Genomic DNA, 8,731 nt, shown 5'->3' on the forward strand with positions numbered 1-8,731 from the left:
TCCGTTACCGCCCCCAAGCCCTGGCCAGGGCGGACCCGCTCACGGGGAGATGGGAAGAGCCCTGGCCAGAGACGTCTGACCCGACCGCACCGCACGTGTGCGGCCCGGGCACGCGCAGGTCCCCGCTGGAGAACGGGGGGTTTTTGCAGTCTAAGGCTCTCCCACATTCAAACAGCTTTTAGTCTTCTCCAAGTGCTTCTTATTGCCCTTTATTTTCCTCTCTGCCTCCCTTTCTTGCAAATACACGGATTCGAAAGTAAATCCTGAAAACGATGACTAAAAACAGTAATCCCTCCTTACAGGAATACTTTTCCACCTTCTTAAATCTTTTTGGAGGCGCAAGGGAAAATAACCCTTGTATTTATGCAAATTTAAAAGTGGCGTGTGATGATGGAAACAAAACAGTGCTGGACCGCAGCCAAGGCATGGCACCGACGGGGCCTCTCAGCTGCTCGCCTCCCGATTCTTCGGGGGAAGCAGCTGTAGAGAAATGAAAATACAGAAGACCCCGCGCACACCCGCCGCCGCCCGCGCGCGCATTCCAGCACCCGTCACCTCGGAGGCGGCAGGACGCGGGCTCCGGCCAGGCGCTGCCTGCAGCCGCTGCCCGAAGCACCCTGTCGTCCCCCACAAGCCTCCCTGTCCCGCTGCTCCCGATTCCCCTTTCAGGAATTTACAAACATTTTCCGCAGATCAATATCTGTATTGATTATTCATTGTGAGCGAGTCGTGTGTCTTTGGTGATCCAACCTGGCAGAGTGAGCAGCCAAAGGCTGCTGCAGTTACAGGGGGGGGGGGGGAAAAAAAAAAAGAAAAAAGAAAAAAAAAAATCCACAGAAGGCGAGAGGGACCCAGATCTTGCTGGGTTTGCCGCTGCCAGCAACGGAGACGGATGGAGAGGAAGGAAGGAAGAAAATGGGAACGGCATGAAAAGGAATGAAGAGACGAGGGAGCTGAGGAGAGAAAGCGAGAGCAGGAAAAACAAAGTCACCGATGGAGAACTGGTGCCGGGGCACGCCGGCAGCCTGGAGAGATTCCCAGCCTCGCGCTCGCCGTTCTGCACACAGATGCGGTGGACTTATTGCTCCGGGAGCGAAAAGTGACTCACGGTTTTGGTATCTGCTACGTAAGAGCTTTGGGGGGATTCCTTGGCTGGCTGACAGAAAGGGAAGAAAGCAGCAGCAGTGAGGTAAAACGCGATCCCTTCCTCCTGCCTTCCTGGGAATACGCGTCGCCCGGGCTGGCTGGAGCAGCTCGCTGCTCGCTTATGATATGCAAAAGGAGAATAATTAAAAGCGCCAGCATCACTTGCAAAGTGAGTAAACACAAAGCCTTTCAAAACATGCTCTTCAGCTAATGAGAAGCTGTAATTTCTTATACTTAAAGGCAAAAAAGACACTGATGAGACTCAGTGGAGTGTGTGTGCATGCGCGCCTGCGTGTGTGTGCATGTGTTTGTAGATATGAGAGAATCAGTTAATTGTTGATGATGTTTAGAAAAGGGATTATGAGAAAAGACACTGAAATGATGACAGGGAACATCTTGGATCAGAGCCAAAGAAATAAAATAATCAAGGACAATCAAGCCTGCAGCTCCGGAGAAAGCGCCGACTGTTCTGCCGGGGACTTGGAAGGAATTTCCCCGCGCTGCCGAGCTGCAGCTGGAATACGTGCTTGGCACCAGGAGGGAGAACTGCAAGGAGCAGTTTGCTTGGAGCACGAAACAACAGAAGAGAGAACTATGGAGCTGTGCTATAATTCAGAGGTTAAACAGCTTTGTCTGCTTATGTGTCAGATGGAGACTCGGTTTTGCCCACATCTGACCTGCTCTCTGAAAATGCAACTTCTGAAATCCCCTGCAAGCAGAAGCTGACGATTCTCCAGACGCCTCTCCAGAACTGCTGTGGTGTTACGAAAACAAAGAAAAGGGAGCTTGAGGAATTAAGTTCTCCTGTGGCTGCAGGACCTGATGGACCTGACCATGGGAACTGGCTCTGGAATCGAATCTTCCTTAATTCTGGAACTCGGCAACCCCTTGCTGGGGTGGGGGGTTGCAGCTCACTGCCTCCAAGCACACAGGAAAGGTGACAGTCATCGGGAATAGCAGGAGCAAGCCTTCCTCCCCACCTGGGCGTCTGATCGCTGGCCTGAACGAGTGGATTTTAATAAATGGTGGCTTTCTCTTGGGCTGAGGTTGGGTGGGCAGAGAGGATAGAGGGAAATTTAATCCGTCCTGTGACTGCTATGTTGTAAGTGAGCTACAAAAATGCCATCTCTTTGTTTTGGATGTTAAACTCCGTCCTACTTCATTGTTGCTGAATTTTGGCACGTTACACTCTGGGCTTCTCCAGCAGCAGAAACACATGGTCTATTAAAGTGGGAATCTTTGGGGACGCGGAGGCAGAGAAACGAGCCAATCATACATGGCTTTTCCACATTTCATGTTTTTCAGCATTTGCAGAAAGCTTTTCGGATGGTATGTATGTGTGCGTGCACCAGGGAGGGTGGGAGGGGGAGAGGGGGTGCGCACGAGGGGGAGCGAGTGCATGGCAGGAGCAGGCACGATGTTGGGGTACGTCTGTCATGGACGCGGCGCGCGGTCCGTGCTGCCAGGCAGAGACCCCTTCCCCTGCGCCGGGGCTCTGCCGAGCCGGCTCAGACCTGAGCGGAATGTTAAACGCAGAGGACTAGATTAGCATACTAACCAAGTCGTGTCAACCCCCGGCAATCAGCAAATGGCCATCTCCTCGCTACAGCCGGCGCGGCAGAGCCTGCCAGACGCTTAACCGTGTCCTTTGTCAGATCGCTTTTTATGTTTGTATTTAGCTTTTGTTTTCCAATCAGACCCTAGAAATTCATTAACAAGAATGAAAGGCAGAGATGCAAAAACCCATAATGAAAACAAATGATCTATTTAAACGGTGCTCAGTCTGAAAGGAGAGGTCTCAGCGCTGGGACCAGGAGAGAAGAAAATCCGGCAGCCTGGAAAATGCCTGGACACACGCACGTCCCTTCCCGTGCCAAGGCTCCGAGGAGACAGTTGCTACAAAGCCGGTGGTCTGCGTGAGGATGTTGTAGCGTTGTCTCTACAGAGCCTCAAAGAAACGCCAGCCGCCGGCCAAAAAGAGAAGTCTTCATTGTTCCTGCTCTGACCGCTGATAATATCGTAATTACTGCTACTGCCGCTAGACGGGCTTTAATTAGAAAAAACTTTCAGTGCCTGTAAACACAAACTTTTAAAATGATTTGAGTTCATTCACATCGCTCCTCCTGCTCCGAAGCAGCAGCGCTGGTCCTGCAGCCGAACGGCGAGGGCACGCTGTCAGCGTGCGCTGCAGGTGACACGGGGACGAGGCGCTGCCGCCGCGCGCGGGAGCTTCGGCGTGCCCCAGCTGGCACCGGGGATGCTGGACCTGGTGCAGCAGGCTGTTCAGATGTTGCCATCTCTGTGTTATTTCTTAAACAAATTATTTCACAAATGTTAATGTCCCCTGAACTGTCATATGGTTGTGGAGAATAAAAAGATTTAATCCAAGCATGGCCTTTTTATCAGGATCTATCAAATAAGGGAAAATTTGCAATAATCTATGTTGCATGGTTTTTATTTTTAAATAGCGTGCAATTAAATGGGCTTTAAATATCACAGGGGCATAGCTTACGGGTTTGTCAACAGGATTTTTAGGCAAACGTGAACGTGCAGAGGAGGAGTACGTGGCCAGCGCCGGAGCTGCCCACGTACTGCGAGCGTGCAGGTCTGCGAGGTCAGCGCCAGGGACAGCCCGGCTGCAGAGCCAGGGATGCTCTGCGGGCTGCTCACGCCCAAGCGCAGGAGCCTGAACGCAGCCTCCCTGGAAACGTGCCCCTGTCACAGGAACTTTCTGAGCTCTGGGAGTCTGCGTAATTTATATTTTTGGGAAGCAGGAATGTTAGCAGGGAAAAAGGAAAATGTGTTTCAGCCCCCTTTGTCATTCTGTCCTCTGTTCGTACTGCGGGCCGGGTGATGCGGGCAAAGGCTCTTCAGCTCCGTGTGCGACTAGGGAGGTATCGCCGCTAGTTCCAGCTGATTTACGCCAGCTAAGAACCTATAGCTTAAATGTTTTAAAGATAGACAACGTAAAGATTTTATCTGTTGAAGAAACTGGAAGAAAATCTCTCACGCATTCCAACACCTGCCATATGTCCACATCTTCCGGTAAGGAAAACAGGCACCGAATCAGCTGGCGTTTAAGGAAAGCTCTCTAGTTTATACATGGTAAGGACATGCTGGATAATCTTACTCAGTATAGTTTAATCTACCTTCACAATTAGATAAACAAACTGAAACCGTTAAGAATCTTCAAAATTTATCCTAGATTACAACCAGGCCTTATCATCAAACTTTTCACCGTAAACACTGCAAATAGTGGTGAAATGTTTGCTGCTTGCTGGGGATTCCTACCGACCACTGCTGGGCTATTTATGATGTGGGACCGGGGAGCTTTGGGGCCACTGAAATGAAACCATAGTTTCAGAGTAGCTTCTGAAAGAGCTTTGTGCCAGTTAAAAAAAAAAAAAAAAAGTATTTTGGGAAATCACACGAGAACTGTCTATCATATATGCCAGCACATCACCCAGGGGATGAGCTGCAAATACATTCCCACTCTTTTTTCAGTATTTAAATAAAATAGAGGAAAGTTACTAAAAACACATTATATTCTTATGCCAGAAGATCAAGACGTACTTAAATTGAAGAACAACCTGGAAAAATATGAGCAAATAGACAAATAGAAAGGCTGTGGTTCTGGGGGGGGAAGGGAATCTCTTATTTGGGATGTTCATCAGTAATTAAGGACGTTTCTTACCCACTTAATGAACAGAACAAACTTTAGGCAGCACCTGCCAAGCGCAGAACCAACCGAGGATGTTCCAGCCTTCTCCTTGCTGTCAGTAAAACCTGCAATTCCGAGCACGTGCTCCCTGCCTGACTGCAAACCAAACCTCTCTCCCTCCAGGAGAAAGCTGCAGTGCAAACGTTATTTGCCCTCTGATACGCAAACATGAATTTCTCTGGATGGAGCAGTGGCCATGGCCACAACCCAAACCAGCGGCAGAGGTGAATCCGGCTCCCCAGCGCTCCCCGTCCTCCCGCCGGACGGGGGATGCTGCGTGCCCTGCAGTTTGTGCCCAGGGCAAGCGCCGTAAGGGCGGCAATACGTGTAGCTACAGTACGGGATCCGACGGGAACGTCAGCGGGCTGATGTAGTGCCCTGGAAAACAAAAATGTTCCTCCCAAGCTTGCCCTCTGCCCAGGCATCTCTGAAGTCGGGCTCTGTCACTCCTTGTTCGTTCTAGCAGAAGGTGTTAAAAGAAATCCCAGGGGTATGAAAGGATGTGACCCGCCGGCTTCAGAAGATGAGTTCTGGGTGTTGGTAACAAATGCCCCTTGTGCTCTGCAATACAGCGTTGGTCCCACTTTCTCACTTTCCTCACACTTACTGAAGAGCAATTAGCCAATAAACAGGTAATTATAATAATATCCTATAATGAAATCTATGACAGCTATAGCAGCAATATGAACAATGGCATTTTCTTCACCGTGGTAGGTTGAAATCAAAGCCTTCAGTTTAATAACCAAGTCCATTCCAGATCCAAAGGGAAAACCGAGCCCATGCCGAGGGAAGTTCCTTTTTACCAGGGGAGGTAACGGAGCCGTGTTCCACCGACACCGCTTGGTCTTCACAGAACCAAAATTGCTGATTTTCCTTCCTGCGGCTGGTTAAGGATTTGGGTCTCTTCTGGAGGCGAGTGAGCCTGACAGTATCTCGCCCTTTGGTAAAATAAAATTGTACCTGCTTGTACCAGCTGTACAATTTTTAAAAGTTACAATGCTGCTAAGCAAAAGCCAGTTTTCACCTGGACGTTTAGAAGCCCTTTTTTCTCCTGAGGCTTTCTCCTTGTCAGACAGTAGTCTAACTGTTCAGTGCTTCCGTAGCTCAGAAATATTTCTGAGTAACAGAAATTTGTACCACGACGTCGTCATCCTGAAATACAGCACAGTTTTGCCTAAACTGGAGGAGCAAAATCACAGCTTGAAAATGAGAGTTTCTAACTATCTAGAGAAAGCTAAAAAACAGTGGATACAGTGAAAATGGATACGCACCCTGGATTCTAGAAACTATACAATTTCTATGCACTCGTCCTACAAATAAATCTAATAATATTGCGATTATCAGTAAAAACACGGCACAGCTACCTGCTTGCTTAGCGCTGTTTGCGCGTACCTACGTACTACAAACTAAACGGGCTTCTCTCTCATTTCCACTTGCAGGGAAGTATTGCGCTACTAGTCCCACGCAGCTTGCTTTTTGCCGTGCGTACTTGTCTCTTCGGCAGAATTTAACCTGCAGTTTACGCTGGCCGAGGTGCTCAAGCCACCCATCCGCAAAGGTACCCAGTGCACGCTCTGGCCATCGTTGCTCTGTTTCGCCCATATACCAGCTTTTGGTCTGGGGGTTTGCCTCGCTTTCTCATAGCCCCATGTCCCCCCTCTACGGCCGATCTGATGACGCTGCGAGGTCGGTGGATTCCCTCAGCGTATTGCTACTTTTTCTGCCGCAGACATTAATGAAAACGGTAAACAGATTGGTCCCAAAGTGGATTCCATGTGTAGATGTTGGATGTTTTTAAAGAATACTTACAGTTTACAACACAGCGAAATCAGTCAAGACATAATTGTGTGGAAAAGGCAATATCGACTGCACGTGTTATCTCTCCAAAGTGTTTCAAAGTTCTCCATTTCAAACTCCTTTATCGTTCCTTCTCTTTCACCTCTCCTACCTTCTGCCCGCTTTTCTGGTCTTTGTTCTGTCCATCTTTCCCTCTCATCCTCAGATCAAAGTCAAGAATATTAGCTCAAGCTCAGGAAGGTGACTGGGATTTCGGTGTTAATATTCCTCACCCAAATCTTTGGATTCAGTTTACAACATCTGAAGAACATCGTGCACCCCCCCACGCAAAGGATACCAAGGCCTGAAAAGTTTATTGACTAAATGGGAAAAAGTAGATGTTTTACTCAGGATCCTCTCAGATATTAAGAGTGCAAAGAGAATGAATGCCTTTCCCATCACAGAATTTCCCAAGGTTTCCATTTAATTTATAAGTCTGATGATTCTCAAGAAATTGAAGTGTGCGCTTATGTTGTAAACAAAATACTTCAGATAAAAATGTATGAAGAAAGCAAGAGAGAAAGCTTCCTTAAAGGATAAAAAGCCCCCAAAAGTAAACACAGGAAAAAATCCAACTCCAAACTTACACTTCTCAGTTTTTAATCTAGATAGAGGATTCTGACGAGTATTTTTTGAAGCCTACCATTAATCTTTCCATTGCTATCGATATTACACAAGGTTAGTTTGATATTACGGAGCACCCCAGATGTTATGAATGACTTTATAATGACTCAAGATATACAGACATATTAAAACTAGGTACTTCACAGTGACTCAGTGAATTCTAGTTACATAAAAAATAATTCTGAATGTAATCACTACATTGGGACAATAGGTAATTTTTCCAGTGCCAAATCTAATGGTGGTGAGACTGGCAGGAAGAGTAGGGATATTTTTTCCCCCATTCAGGAAGATGTTTCTTCTGCCAGCACATCATTTACCATAGCTTTGGGAGAGCAAATATCTAAGAATTGAAACAGACCATCTGAATATGATTTACTTTCGACAATTCACAGGCAAAATGAAACAGGTCAAGAGTCTCATTTTCTCATCTGTCCTTACGCCTGTTTGTCGATGACAGAAATTCAAGGGACAGTTTTCCTGCTAAGAAGATTAAGCCAAGGACACTAATCATTTGGCTTGTTCTTTAATGACAGAAACTAACAGTTAGGACAAACATAAATAATGAAACGACAGAGCCTTGACGGTTCCTCACCAGCCCTCATAGAACTATAGCCTGACAAGGTATCGGCTTGAAGACATCCCCCCCCCAGTAAAATAAAATACAGATTGTCTTGTTCAAAAAACACCTTTTCATTCATCTTACTGCACTGAAAATAATATGAGCCAACATTACTGACCAGCAAGTCAGGTGCTAAGAAATACTTCATGCAGATGGCATTTATAAAAAAACCATAGAGCCACGAGAAGAAAGAGCAAGCAAACACTGCTGCTCACCAAAATGGCAGAGGATAAACGACACAAAGAACTCTAAAATCTCCGCCTGAGAACAGCATGGTTGTATTACATGTAATCACATCTCTTTTAATCCACGTTATTTACATTACACATCCCAGGAGGGCTACCAACACAAAAGTCACTTCTACAAGGCTTAAGAAAATTGGGTCATAGAAGATCTCCCTACCTCGGTATGGCAATGTGAAGATGATGTAGGAAGATTCAGCGCCAACGAGTGCAGCAGGGGAGGTGGTTCCTATTCAGCCTTGGTACAGACTCTCCAGATCAATGCCTGCAAATGAAACAATATCAAGTATATAAGGAATCCTAAAGGATTTGGAATAATGCACCAAAAGAACCAGAAGTTTGTTTACAGCATGGAGTTGTTAGTTAGTATTTTTTGTCTGTGTTCAGCTCTAATCCAGTCAACATTCCCAACCATTCTACATCTCCTGCAACTGAAAGCTGCCCTGTAGCATCTTTATATGATAGGTACGTCTTGCGTTCTACAAAACAGACAGCTGCCCTTTCCAGTGCAATTTCCAGCTTCCTGCCTTAATATAGGAAAGA

At 46.9% G+C, this 8,731-nt stretch overlaps 1 protein-coding gene across 1 annotated transcript in view; it reads right to left on the reverse strand.

Annotated features, from left to right (window-relative positions):
• The window catches only part of ZFHX3 (zinc finger homeobox 3), a 269,447-nt gene extending 261,001 nt beyond the window's left edge, over positions 1-8,446 (reverse strand). Inside the window, exon 1 of the mRNA XM_054841176.1 lies at positions 8,349-8,446. The gene's annotated coding sequence lies outside the window, so the exon portion shown is untranslated. The remainder of the gene's footprint in view (positions 1-8,348) is intronic.
• Between the last annotated feature and the right edge of the window lie 285 nt (positions 8,447-8,731).

This window comes from Grus americana, chromosome 13 (assembly GCF_028858705.1).
Source record: "Grus americana isolate bGruAme1 chromosome 13, bGruAme1.mat, whole genome shotgun sequence".
Taxonomy (NCBI): domain Eukaryota; kingdom Metazoa; phylum Chordata; class Aves; order Gruiformes; family Gruidae; genus Grus; species Grus americana.